This window comes from Pavona decussata, unplaced genomic scaffold, assembly GCF_977016875.1.
Source record: "Pavona decussata unplaced genomic scaffold, jaPavDecu1.1 SCAFFOLD_161, whole genome shotgun sequence".
Classification (NCBI taxonomy): domain Eukaryota; kingdom Metazoa; phylum Cnidaria; class Anthozoa; order Scleractinia; family Agariciidae; genus Pavona; species Pavona decussata.
This window is the reverse complement of record NW_028145572.1, coordinates 3,148,516-3,160,875: the sequence shown is the minus strand read 5'-3', so window position 1 is coordinate 3,160,875 and position 12,360 is coordinate 3,148,516. Positions and strand designations below refer to the sequence as shown.

The 12,360-nt window shown below is 40.0% G+C and overlaps 1 long non-coding RNA gene and 1 pseudogene across 2 annotated transcripts in view; one reads left to right on the top strand and one right to left on the bottom strand.

Annotated features, from left to right (window-relative positions):
* LOC146464817 (uncharacterized) overlaps window positions 1–8,633 on the top strand; it is a 38,996-nt pseudogene extending 30,363 nt beyond the window's left edge. The window contains exon 2 of the transcript XR_014868430.1: window positions 5,021–8,633. The product of XR_014868430.1 is annotated as an uncharacterized LOC146464817 (transcript). The remainder of the gene's footprint in view (window positions 1–5,020) is intronic.
* LOC146464818 (uncharacterized) lies at window positions 3,670–5,030 on the bottom strand. Its single transcript, XR_014868431.1, has 3 exons — window positions 4,591–5,030; window positions 3,952–4,086; window positions 3,670–3,740 (listed from the first exon to the last, which is right to left on the bottom strand). It is a non-coding gene; the product is annotated as an uncharacterized LOC146464818 (long non-coding RNA).
* Window positions 8,634–12,360: the final 3,727 nt, after the last annotated feature.

The following is a 12,360-nucleotide window of genomic DNA, read 5'->3' as shown; positions in this document are numbered from 1 at the left end:
AGCCCTGGCGTGACTCCAATGCTTTCAACACCCAATTAGATGACGCGTGCCCTCCTCGTGATCGTGGATGTTTATTGCGACAGCACTGATCACAAGCCACACGAATGCACCAAAGTTCCTGATCTAAACGAGAGAAGATCTTTCTGAGAAAGCGCCTCTGCTTTAACTGTAATGGTGATGATCACAGGCCGTTGGAATGCAGAAGCAAGAAAACGTGTTTGTTTTGCAAAAGAAGACATCACACCTTCATCTGTGACAGAGGAAATACAGACAACTCCATGACAGCTACGCAAATTGGCGATGGTCCTGAGCAGAGCACAGCTGGAAGGTGCGAAATCGGAGAACTACGAAAGAGATCGCCTGCAGCTCAACTTGCAGCTAAACGACGAGAATCTCCTTGAATGTCGGGGAAGGATACAAGGCATCTATCCCGTGTATCTCCCAGATACAGCAGTCTACGCCGAGAAATTTGTAGAAGAAAGTCATGAATCTACTCTACTCGGCGGGACGCATGACAATGGCTAAGGTACGAGAAGAGCACTGGGTCCCGCGCCTAAGGCGACTAGTGAAGCGCATCGTGAAAGGATGCCCAGGATGTAAACGATTCCAGGCAACAGCCCTTGCAGTGCAACCCCCTGGAGTACTGCCGCGAGATCGAACCGAAGGATCATCTCCCTTTCAAGTTGTGGGGATTGACTATGCTGGGCCAATCAAGTTTAAAGCCACAGACAAGCGTGAAAGGAAGGCCTACCTTATCCTGTACGCCTGCAGCACGGGAGGCCAAGTAAGATCTACTCATCTACAACGGCAGTACTTTTATTGGAGCAGCAGCATGGATGAAACAAGTGATGAACGAGGAGAGGCTTAACGATTACCTTGCACGACACCAGATCGCATGGAAGTTCAACTTAAGCCGAGCTCCCTGGTGGGGAGGCCAGTTTGAGCGCATGGTGGGGCTGGTCAAGGTAGCTATGAGGAAAACTATCGGAAACGCCTACCTAGCCTTTGACAAATTGAAAGAAGTCCTTCTGGATATAGAGACAGCGTTGAACGGTCGTCCACTGTCCTACGTCGAAGAAGACGTGCAGTTGCCAGTCTTAACACCAAACTCAATGCTCTACACCCAGCCAAATATTCTACCTGAAAGGGAGCCATACCACGAAGAAGACCAGCAACTCAGACGGCGAGCGAAATACCTGAGGAAGTGCAGACGAGATGTGGAACAGGTAGACAAGAGAGTATCTTTGTGGGCTGCGAGAACGTCACACCCTAAAGCATAAAGACTTCCCTTGTGGAGTTAAGAAAGGAGATGTGTGCATCATCAAAGATGAAAACAAGGATAGAAATAAGTGGAAACTTGGAATTGTGGAGGAGCTCATAACAGGTTGTGATGGCTTCGTAAGAGCTGTGAAGCTGCGCGCAGGGAGGAACAATCTGGAGCGAGCTGTACAGCAGTTGTACCCGCTAGAGCTGTCCTGTGACAGGTCTCAAGAAGCAGAGAGACCTCCTTTGAATGCTGAAGCGACCGTGTTTAGACCAAGGCGAGATGCCGCAGTTGCAACTAGACTACGAGTCCAAGAGATTGCTGAACGTGACCAAGATGACTAAGAAACTTTGTTTCCACGAATACTGTTTGTTTAGCCCGTCAAAGAGAGGAACATTGATTTTATGATTTGAACATTGATTTCAGAATATAAGGTTTTAACAAAAGAAATCAGGAACTTTACTTGAACTGTATTTGCTTCTGTGACGGAAACAAATAGGGCAGTGTGTTGAGATATTTTAGCTATAGTGTGTAACAGTGATTGTGTTATGTGACTTCCGTTTCCGGTATTTTGATAGGACAATAGAATCGAGTTACTTGTATCATATCAATTATCGCTAGGGTTGTGTCGCGCGTGGGTACGTACAAAAGGATCAGATAACCAATGTAATTATACTAAAGACTTGAGATTTGAGACTAGCTACTAGAGAGAGAAATTGTGCTCTAATAATTCAAGGATATTAAATCGTGAAGTTTGTGAACACTGGCTGATACTGACTTAAGGCATTCGCAACAGCATTACATGTATTCCACCAATGCTGGATTATGCCAGGGAAACAAGACCTGGTGTTTTTATGTCTGAGGTCCAGACTACCACTGGGTGAATAAGCTGTATACCCGCCTCAACCTTCCTGCATTGCCAGCAGTTGTGGAAGCCCTGAGGAAAGCTGTCAGTGAAAGGGCGACTGAACTTCAGAGCCAGAAATCTGACAGGGCAAAGCAAGGCAGGGTGAGGATGGTCGCTAGAGCTCATTGATCACACCTATAGCAATGATGATGAGGAAGATGCAGGTGTTGAGGATCAAGATCCAAGCAATGATGGCGATAAACCCATTACTGTAGTAAGTGGAAGGAGCTGTCGCTGTGGATCCACAGAACACTCAAGGACATCGCATCGTTCATGTCCACTGAATAAGAGAAACTAGTTTTTTTTTACTATCAGTGGTCTTACATAGTGTAAAATGTTTGACACTCAGCTGGGAACTGTTTGTATCACACAATTATCAATTTCCTAATGGATCAGGTTTTTGTGTTGTTTTACCCAACCACAGCTTACTAGTGTAAAGCGATGTCAAAACTCTGGCAGGTGCCAATATTAGAACAATCAAAACTGAGCTGTAACCAGTTTCTTGGAATACATGATAAAGGGCCGAAAAGGTGAATTTTGTACATGTAGTCTTACTGTCTGTTGATGTGGTGAAAGGAATAAGCGGTGGGAGGTTTATGCTGGTAGTTTTAAAGTTATAATTTCCATTTATCAGCCTGTTTCCTAATAGCAGGGTAACAAAGGAAATCAAAATTTTCTCCTGCAAGAACCAAGAAAGGAACTTGTTTTGCTTGGTAAAAAATGTAACTTTTATTCATCACCATCTGTAGTGTAAAATGCCTATTTTATAATGCTCTTGTTTCATGGCCAGTTTGCAGAGCATGGCAATTTTGCATGTGCAAGTATTTTTCATACATGTTTGTTGCACATTCCCAATCTTCCCTTTGAACGCCTAACTCGGTCTGGTTTGTCCCCAGTTTTTGTTGAAAACGAGAGGCGCAAGTCAATGAGAGCTTGAAATGTTTTTTTTTTTACTGAAAGTCAGCACTGTGTGCTGGGCAGGGTTCACGCCGCTACAAATGCCTCTGCAGGTGCAAGATCTTATTGAGTTCTGCCATGCTCTGCAGACTGGATTTATGGGTTGCTAGTTTACATAAATACACATTTTATAGAAACCAAAATTGTACAAAGTATTCTCATTTTGTATTAAAAAATAACTTGGTATAAATATTTTCATTAGCTTTTTCATGTTTTGAAAATCTTTCTATTTATTGAATTTCTTAGTCTAATATTCCTAATACAACTTTCACAATGTATGAAACTATAGTTCTATTGTGTAATTATGTAATTAGTTTTTGATTTTTGAAATTTTGAGAAAATAGAATAAATAATTTAGCTTTGACAAGGTATGAAATTATAGTACTAATGCCTCTAATCATGTATCATTTGTAAATAACGTATGTAAATATTTTTTTATTTTGTAAATTTTTATCACAGTACAATACGTGTAGAAAAATATTCTTAATTTATATTGAAAATTCTAAAAACAAATTTATTATTGTACTAAATTATTGATTGCTTGATTGTCTACTAGCGGCGTTCTGCAGGCCACTTTGCAGCGGCCAGATCCCCAATGGTGCCCACATAAACCTGAAAATTAAATAACAAGTCTTTAGTTAGAAGTTATTCACTACAAAACCATTTTGTCAGACGTGCTCAAAAAAAAAAATTAACCTGAGTGGTGGGTGGGGGGTGGTGAAAGTTGATTTTTCAACAAGGTACATTTTCATGGCAATGTCTAGAAAGTAAACCTTTTCATATTTTATTTCACATTTTTATTTCAATAAAAGTGCTCACTTACCCCTGAATGGGTTGGGTCTGGCTTTTCAACTGGGTTGCCAGTTACAACTTCCCTCACCACTCTCTTCAGAGTGGGAGCGAAAACATATGTTGGTTGGCATCCAACCTCTCCACCCAGTTTCATTCCACTTCCACGCTAAAATCGGAAGGTGAATATTACATGTCAGTTTTACAGAATATCTTCACTAAAACTCAGCTTTTCAAACATAATTTTTCAGACTGAAACAGGGAGAAGATTACAAACATTGTTGTAGGAACATCTGAGGGAACTATTCTTTGTAAAAACAAGGATAACTTCTGGGGGAATTGTAGTCATAATCAAAATACATGTGCTATTGTTATGCAATGAAAGCTGATCTTGGAGCTTCTTGGACTTCATGCCGAAATGAAATGCTTTTTACAAGGAGAATAACATGGCTGTGGAAAACTTGCTTGTAATTTTCTAACTTACCCACAACAAGCAAAACAGGTATTTATACAGTCTGGCTCTACGCTGATCAGGAGTTTCTTTGGGCTTAAGTGTGACCTTCTTCAATATATTGATCAGGCCCACGGCACTTAAAATCTGTGTAAAAATGTAGTTTTGTACCGATATGGATACTGTAAATAATTAATAAACTAAAAAACACACAAAACTTACCCATTACAAACAAATTTGGCTTCGAAAGCCTGAAATGCAGCCTCTTTATTCGCATCGCGAGCTGACCCACGAGCCGCCATCTTGATCTTCCTCGTGGCCATGGAACAAGGAAGAGAAACTGCTGACACGAATTTCGCATATTTAACTTTTTCCTAGCAACCGACCCAGCCTCTTCCTCAGTCAACAGTTGTGACCTCCGGTAAAAATGCAAACCTTTGGCAACGCGTAGAATTAATGAAACACATGATTTCAATATTAGGTGGTATAAACTATAAACAGGCTGAAAACTACTTGATTCTGAAACAAAAAAATCTAGCCGGGGCTTTTTCTAAAAGGGAAAGTCAATTGTCTCTGTTAAAGATATAATCTATTTCTTTACTTACCCTTTGAACGTACACACATCTAAAAGCTGATCACAAGTCTTCGGAAGATCGCAGGGCAATCATAAAGGCCAAATGGTTGTAGATACGCAAAAATAAAAAATACCCAAAGAGCCTATAAGAAGCCATAAGAAATTATATAGAATTCATCTTTTATTCAAATGCGTTCAAATGACTCTAGCAGGTAATGATGGCGAATTTGGAATCAGAAGAGGGGCTGAAGTCACAAAAGTGAGGTAACTTTAAAGCATATAGAAACACGATCCTGGACACTGCCATAGAATTGGTTCTGGCATGTGCATCTGGATTAAAATGTTTCTGAAGGAAATTCCACCAAACGTCTTCACCAAGTAAGCATACTAAAGTGACCACATCTAACCTGTTCATATGCTAGTACTCAACAACACTTTTTGAAAGTGTGTTGCTAACACATCTGAATTAAGACCAAACATCAGAGGATAATGGATATGACTTCCATAACGAGATTATCAGTGAATTCCCATAAGCAAGAATAGCAGAGCCAACTGAAATGTTAAGGTACTTACAGAGTAAGATCGTGAGAGGTCGGTTCCTGGATGTGAAAGATAATGCAACATACATTGAAGAGACTAATTTTATTGCTGTTGACCGTGACAATATATTGGAAACAACACTTGATGAACTAAAATCAGTTGAGGATCCAAGAAATAACTTTCTGAGAAGAGTTTTATGGCGAACTGGCTCAGGACAGTGGAGGACAGAGAAAAGAATTGATCAGACCTTACAATCAACATACTTTGACTGTGGACTGAAGAAACAGTTGAAAGACTATTATTTTGTGGCACAGATGGCTGCAATTGCACTTCTACAGAAAGGCCAGGCACCAAACAATTTTTTCTTGTCAATGAAGAGTCAGTAATATCGCCATGCATTTTGAAGCTGCCTGAAGGACTAGAAAGTCTCGGCATTCGTGTTTGTTCGAAAGTAACCACTGTTGCTTTACATGTTGAGACCATGACAATAAAATCCTAGATTGACAGTTGCGCTGATCCTTCTCCATTAGACCTAAGTTTTCGAAGGACAGCTCTTACAGCCTAATGTATGAGAGAGCTCTTTATGGCAAGTTTGTAAAGTACCTAAGAGCAGTCTTGGAATTTGTTAATGGTGCAAGAGAGGAGCCAGTCCTTGGTTTTTTCCCTGCGTCCACTTTATGGACACCAATGTGTCTGAAGCAAAAGAGGGCAAAGAGGACAGCCATACTGAAGGACAGGTAAATACTCGCTTGTTAGACACTCAAAGGTTAAAACAAGAATACGTTGATTTCATCCTTAATTTTGAGTCTTGATGAAACCCTTTACTGTAACCATTCTCATGAAAGCTCTTAGATGTCATTATGAAGATATGTTCTACTGACTGTAATGTAATTTTTGAGATTTGTCTCAGGAATGAAATGTGATCAACAGTTACTGATTTCTGAGTTCATGGAAGGGACAAACTCTTGGAGTGCTATTGTCAGATATTTTGACAAAAATATATTTCTTAAATTACAGCGGGCTGCCCTAGATTATCTTTTATTGGCTTGGTGCTTTCCTCTTAAACACTGTTGTCAAAGGAGAAGTTGGGAATGACATTCATTAACATAAGAAAAGAAAGCTGGACAAAAATAAATAATAGTTTAGCGAGTGCTTGACATATTGTGTACAAACTTAAGAAATAATGGGAAATTTGGATCAAATGAACAGAAATGTATCGATGATGACAGTGGATAAACTACTGGGAATAAGAGACCAGGTGTCCTAAGATGACAACGCTTGATGAAAGAAAGAGTTTTTGGTTAAATGTTGCCTTTTGCTTCAAACCCTTTCGACCCCAAGGGCGACTTAAGTCTCCCTACCCATATACTGGCAAAGGCGACTTTAGTCGCCCAAACAAAAGACTGGTAATAAACCAATGGCAGTTCGTCTTCTAATGGACCAATTGAATTGATTCTTGTATTTACATGTGCTTCGATAGCGTTCAAGTCACGAAAGACAAATTTTAACAAGAGAGTAGCAAGAACGTGTATTTTGAAAATTTTCGATCATTTCCAAACCTTGGGATTTAAATATGGCGACCGCAAAGGAATGGTATGACACTGACGAAACTAAAGAGCTTGTTTTACTCAACTGACTCGGAAAGTGAAAGCAGCGATGATGATTCTTTGAACAGAAGAGCCAGTGATGGAGATGATTGGGCGGAAAGTGCCCATGAAAGCAACATCAAAATGTCAGCTGACAAAGAAAATTTGCCACAAGAGCAAAGGAATCAGTGAGCTACTGTGCGTGAGCCCGAAATAAAGTAGAAAATCTATGAAGACCGATCCATTTGAGTCCACGTGGCTTCAAACATTCACCCTCAGACCGGAAATCCTTGTGGACACATCTGGGTTCCCACCAGTTGACTTCTTTTATCTGGTCTTCCCAAATGAAGCGTTCATATTGGTTTCAACCGAGACAAACAGGTATGCCAGTCAGTATTTGGATTCAACTGCTGACTTTGAACCAAAGTCTCGATTTTCTGTGTGGAGTGATACGTCCCCAGACGAAATAAAGGCATTTGTTTCATTAGAAGTTACAATGGGACTTTGTCAAAAACCTGGAGTGGGTTCTGGCTCACAGCTGTGCCATTTTTATCTGTTATGTCACGGAACGGTTTGAGTTGCTGCAAACATTTTTTCATTTTAGCAATGTTGAAGAACAAGTTCCCCAGGGAAAAGACGGCTACATCCCATTATTTAAAATTCAGCTTCTTTTGACATAGTGAACCCAACTTATGAGCAGTGGTATCAGCCAGAGCGTGACTTATCTTTGGGTGAAAGCATGGTGAAGTTCAAGGGTCGCCTATTTTTCAGGCAGTATTTACCAGCCAAGCCCACTAGATGGGGCATAAAGCTATTTGTGCTCGCAGAAGCTAAAAGTGGCTACTGCTTGAAGTCTGTGGTTTAAAGAGGCAAGCCATCTTTCCCCAGAATGTAAGGTGTCAGCCTGACTGAACAGGCTTTTTGTCTTTACTTCACAGCTACGAGAACAAGGGCCATGTTGTTTACTTGGATAACTTTTATTCCAGCTAAGGGAACTGCTTCCTTCATTATTACCTCTACAGAGAGGAGACTTAACTGTTTTTATGCGGTCTGATAACCTGGTTGCCTGTGCATGGCAAGACACTAAACGTGTCAACTCTTTAAGCACTGTTGACACTAATTTAACAATAGATAAAGCTATTAGAAGTAGAGGTGGGGAGGGTGGACATCGAAATGTTGAAAAGCCTGTGATAGCAGAGCGGTACAATTCAAATATGGGTGGGGTAGATTCTTTAGACCAAATGTTGGGGACATACTAGTACCCTCACAAGTGTATCAAGTGGCACCACACACTTTACCATCATGTTAGGGAAATTGCTCTAGTTAATGGGTTCATTCTTTATAAGAAGGCTAACCCTGCCAAAAGGGTTACCTGAAAGAAGTTCAGAGAGGATGTTATTAATGGGATTTTGAAAAATTGGAACCCACCCCAGCGCAAACAGGGACGTCCCTCAAATACCCCAGACCCTATTACGCTTACTGGTCGGCACTTTCCGGGGAAAAATGAAAATCCCAAAGAAAAACTAGACCGCAAGGCTTGCTCTGATAGAAAAAGAAAAGAAAAGGGTTCAAACAGTTTATTACTGCAAACAGTGTGGAACCCCAATGTGTGTTGCTCCCTGTCTTGAGCGATATCACACTTTGCACCAGTATCAAATGTAAATTCATGGCACTGGTTTTGGACAGAACATGTTTAGGAATCAGTTGAGATTACTGTATTATGACTGTATTGTAAAACACAGTCAAGGAAAGTTACTATGAGTAGTTAAGAAGAACAAAAATAGTAAAAAAATATATTTGGCATTATTTTCAAATGTCTTCGGGCATAATTTTATTCCTAATCTAATGAGTAAGTTTGTACATTCTGTTCTCACAATTTTCTTTGATGACAATTTTTTTTTGAAGTCATACACTTAATTATTTTAAGCCTCAAGTTGGGAATAAAACACAGAAAGAAACTCAAATTCATGAAAATGACTGTCTGAAGACAGCTTTTTAATGGCTTTCATGACTCCACGAAACCCTAGTAGGGTCACTTGAGCCGATGACCCTCCCCCCCCCCCCCCCCCCGGCCCTCCGACCATGGACAAATAATCTCTACTTCTTGAACAAAGTACCCTGAAAATTTCATCCTGCTATCCTGAAACAGTAAAGAGATATTGGAAAATCAACAGTTCATTTTGGGGGGCAAATGGAAAAAAACCTGGCAAATGCCACACAGACAATATCAGTAAGATGGCAGTGAAAGCAAGTATTCATGCCAACAATGTAGTTGTAGACATCACAGTTCTAATTGTGACCAAATGGCACCGCGCAAGAATTGTCATCAACTGCCTCAAAATGGGGAGATTTTCCCAGTCATGAATGTGAAACTTAAAGATGTCGAGTGTTGTGCATTATGATGCTGGACAGAAAGCTCATGCCTCGGCAAAATTAACCAATCTTCTTTAAAACCAACCAACGTAAAAGTGAAACAAGTCGACATTAATGGAAACTTAACTGGCACGCCTCGAAACATATGAGAACAGCTCTCCTTCCAACATATGCCAGCTGGAAACCAGATCCAGGTGCCATCTACAAAGATGCAATGACCCTGGATTGGTCCACTCTAAAAGGTTACACCTTTCCACTATTCAGTCTGATTTCAGCAGCACTGAAGAAGGTATGTCAGGATGAAGTAGATCTGGTCCTGAATTCAGTGCGGCAGGCACAGCCTTGGTGGCCAGCTCATCTGGACCTTCTTATCAAGATACCCTGAGCCCCATCTCCAAACACCTGCCAAGGGATCCTGCATCTCCAATAAAATCCACCCAATGTACCCCAGGCTCCATTCACCCGTCTTTCACGTGAGGTTCTCAAACTCATTAATAATTCATCATGAGAAAACAAAGAAAATCACTACCGTGACCGAGGTTTGGATATGTGATTCTAATTACCAAAAAATTTTGCCAACTTTAGCCTTGAATTTCTCCAAGAATTATTGCTCATTTGAGAAGCCATTTAAGTACTTTTAAGTACTTCAGTACTTAAGAAAAACTCGGCTGCGCCTCGTTTTTTCAACCAACTTCCTCGCTGTTTGGATATCTGATGAAACACGCTTTCTCGTGTTTGATATATTACTTACAACACCAAACAGAGGGCTTTTCAGAAGACATTGCACAAATACTTCTCTCAGCCACTTGGGCCTCCACAGTTAAGACATGCCAGTCAGCCTGGTGACTATGGAGTAGCTGGTGTTTTAAACGAAACTTAATCTAATTTCAGCAACCCTGAATGATGACCTACTCTTCTTGAGTGATCATTTTAAAAATGAAGCTCCTTATAGGTCAGTCAATGAAGTACATTCAGTTATCTCCTATTTCACCCAAGATTGATGGGTAACTAATGGGTCAACATTCTCTTGTTGTTCGACTTTTAAAGGTAATGGTTAACATGCGTCCTACAAAACCTAGATATATGCACATGTCAGAGGGTTGAATTCTACCTGATGGTTTCCCATATATTTCAGAGTTTGTGTTAGGTAATCACAATTATACCAGGGCTGCACATTACCCTGCCAGTATAATTGAAATTATATAAACAAATGAAGTGAGAACTGTTTGAGGCGCACCCCTCAAATATTGTCTGCTTTCTCACATTGCGTTAAAAAGATAGAGAGGATCATCGGACCGTGTGCTTGTACAGGGGCACTATGCGATAACAACTTGCTTTAAACCTGTCCCTTTCTTTGCAATTAAAAGCAGTTAAAATCACAAATAAGTGAACTCTAGCTAGTGTTTTCTCATACCCTTCTCACTTCATTTGGTTATGCAATTTCAATTGTACTGGCAGGCTGCTTTGCGGCCCTGGTATAATTGGGATCATGTTATGTTTTATGATGAGCCCACGTGCAAATTGTTGCGCTGCAGTTACTGTGTATTTGGAACAGAGTCATTTTTTTAGTTGTGTATCATTGATTGTACAGACTTAGCAGCACGTTTTCGCATTGCACATGACACTGGTTCATTTGGGATCCTCCTTCCCCAGTTGGTGCTTACTTGTGTGACCAGGATATTTTGCACATGCAGCAGTGTTTTTTTACTCGTGCTTGGTTCCCCACTTGATTGACCTTTCATTGGAGTCTAGTGCAGATAACATGGTTCAGCCAGAAGTTTGTCAGAAACTGGATAAATAGTGCAGTTTCTACTTTATTTTGGCGTGAAATGTTTATTTTTGGATTTGGTAAGAGATCACATTGTCTTGTGTGTTTGCAAAGTACAGTACTTCTGTTACTCTTTTTGTCTGGAAATTTTGTTTTAAACAATCATCTATTGTTAATTTAAGGTGTGTCAAAGAGGCAAGAGTCTGTTAGTTGGCTACAGCTAATGGGTTAATAGTTGTCTTTTGAGGGTGAATTTTGTTTCAGTATAAAACCACAAGTTCTACAAATAAATCTTAAAACACCAGTGTTGTTACAGCAAGGGTTTACTGTCTTGTTTCCCAGAGTGTAAATAACAATTTATTACAACTCTCCTTTTTGGAATTTTCAGCATATTTTACTGCAAACTATGACACTTGAACAAACAACAACAACAAAACAAAAAAGCACACAAAAACAAGAACTACAACTTTTTGTATGAAAATATTTTACAAAAAATACTGATTTTCATCACATCACCAAAATAAAAACCCATCACCAAATGTGAATTATCTCAAGCATTGAGCTCCCATTCCTCTACCTCCTCTTTGTCTTGAAATAACTTAAAATTAGCAACTATCTTACAAGATCTAAGTGAAAGGTTTTGTGTTCAGCTGCACCATCACTAATTTTGGAAGCATATAGGGAACTCTTACAGCCTTTACCACCATTTCATGGTAATTTAGTTTGTGTTGTGATCAAGGAAAATTAAATAGAGAAACCCAATTTTTTACCTAGAAAGACAAGTTCCAGATCAGTCACACGCCCTTGAACAAGGAAACAACGTCAGTTATCACCATCAAGAGTAACCAAAAACAAGCTCTACAACTAAGACAACCTAACCACCTCAATCTCAATTTAGCCATGCCAGTCATAGAAGACCACCACCGTTGCTGCAGATGGATTCACCGGCCAGCTTCCAGGAAGGATGATGGCAGGAATGAACAAGTACTTTACAATAAACCTCCATAAATTACAACAGATACTCCTTGAATTTAAGTGGGGTATGTGATAAAAACATGGGACGTGGCAACATTTGACGAATTGCAAACAAATTCTTACTACTTTAAACTAGAAGATCCTGTAAAGGATATTTAAGACAAACTGGCTGTAAC